This window comes from Lithobates pipiens, unplaced genomic scaffold, assembly GCF_037356315.1.
Source record: "Lithobates pipiens isolate NorthernLeopardFrog02 unplaced genomic scaffold, aLitPip1_a1.2 Scaffold_10, whole genome shotgun sequence".
Taxonomy (NCBI): Eukaryota; Metazoa; Chordata; class Amphibia; order Anura; family Ranidae; genus Lithobates; species Lithobates pipiens.
In genome coordinates, this window is record NW_027507686.1 from 142,138,885 (window position 1) to 142,140,963 (window position 2,079).

Consider the following 2,079-nt stretch of genomic DNA (forward strand, 5'->3'; position numbering starts at 1 on the left):
TTCAAAGAAAAGGATTTTACAGGTAAGCTGTTTTTAAAAATAATGTTCATAAATCAGGGACACAGAGCCATAGTAGTTACTATGTGGGATGTCCCATAGCAATGCCAACTGAAGGAAGGGAGACACAACAATAGTAGGGCACCAAGAGACTAGAGGACTTATACTGCAGCCTGCAGTACACTGCGCCCAAAGGTGATATCCTCATGATCTTTTACATTTACTTGATAGAATCTAGTAAATGTATGGATTGAAGACCAAGTTGCGGCCTTGCTGATTTGAGCCATGGAAGCTTGTTGATGTACTGCCCAAGAAGCACTAACGGCCCTGGTGGAGTGCCTTAAAAATGGAAACAAAAGTAGGAATTCTCTTCTTTTAAGCCAAAAGCTTGAACAATCACTTGACGAATCCACCTAGAGATCTCAGATTCCGATGCTGCCTGCCCTCTTTTAGGACCATCAGGCAACACAAATATTTTTATGCATCAGAGCAGTTACCTTTAAATGCACCTTGACTGCTCTGACCACATCAAGAGAATGTAGTGACCTTTCTTTCAGAGAAAGACGTTCTGAAAAAAATGAAGGCAGAACAATATCTTCGGAAGGAAATTAGGACGAGGCCGCAATCCAACCTTATCCTTAAGAATAATCCGATATGACTCTTTATAAGAAAGAGCAGCCAACCCTGAAACTCTTCTTGCAGAATATATGGAAACCAGGAAAATGATACTCCTCGACAAGAGGACCAAGGGAAAAATCCAGAATTGGCTCAAAAAGACTGTTTGTTTTTATAAAGCTGACAGGACTAATCTTAAGTCCCAATGATTCAGTGGTGACCTAACTGGAGGATTTAATCCACGTTTCCCCCTGAATAAGTTACAAACCAGAGAGTGAGAAGTAAGTGGTCGTTGAAAAAAAAACACAGATAAGGCCGACACCTGGCCTTTGAAAGTACTTCATTACTAATTCCATCCGTAGGAATTCAAGGATCCTACCTAAGACATATTTCCTGGGGTGCCAACCCCTGGATTCATACCAGGAGACATATGCCTTCCAGACTCATTAGTATATGACACTGGAGGCCAGCTTCCTAGCATACCAAAGTAGAAACTACTGAAGCTGACAGCCCACGGTCTTATTTTAGAATGTGGGTCTAAATAGCCAAACCATTAAACTTAGCATTTGTAAGGAAGGATGGAACACCGGACTTTGCGAAAGAAGGTCTGACCACAGTGGTAGGGACCAAGGGTCACCTACCACAATCTTTATGACCACGGCAAACCAGAATCGCCTCCTTCCCTTCTTGCTTGCTCCTGTGAAATAACAAGGCATCTGTTTCGCATGCCATCGGATCCTTTGTCCTTGACACAACATCGTCGATCTTGTTGTTGGAATAATGACAGAATGATGTCAGGAAGAAGGAACCATTCTCCTGGAAAAAATAGTACTCAAGTAGTCCACCTGCCAATTCTCCATTCCTGGAATGAAATTGTTGATAGGCAAGGAATGATGCTTTCTGCACAAGACAGAAAAAAATTCACCTCTTTCTGGGCCGCACGACTTCTTGTGCCCCCTTGGTGATAGAGATAAGCCACAGCTGTGGCGTTGTTGGCTTGAGCCTATGGCACCTGGTATTCCTAGGCGGTCTCCCATCTAGGTACCAATCGAACCCAACCCTGGTTAGCCTCCGAGATCAGACAAGATTGGGTGCTTTCAGGGTGATGTGGCCATAGGCTTGATCCTGACAGGACAATAGTCTGATCGTCCAGTACTCCAAGGCCAGGCGCACTGCCGAATCTCTAGAATATTGATGGGCAAGGTCATTTCTGATCTGGACCATTTCCCTTGAGCAGATGTTTCTGGGCTGGCATCTGTTACCACTTTCCAGGTAACTGGTAGAAAGGAGCTTCCCTTTAGAAGATTTTTGGACATCGACCATCGATTGAGGTTCTGATGCACTTTGATGGATAAACGCAACGGAAAGTCTGGTTTGGATCTTCTTGTTCCAAGTTGACAGGATACTGTTTTGCAGCAGTCTTGAATGGAACTGCGCATAAGGAACGGCCTTGAAGAAACCACCATC

At 44.0% G+C, this 2,079-nt stretch overlaps 1 pseudogene; it reads right to left on the reverse strand.

Moving 5' to 3' along the window:
• Positions 1 to 1,612: 1,612 nt before the first annotated feature.
• LOC143957076 (5S ribosomal RNA) lies at positions 1,613 to 1,731 on the reverse strand (annotated as a pseudogene).
• Between the last annotated feature and the right edge of the window lie 348 nt (positions 1,732 to 2,079).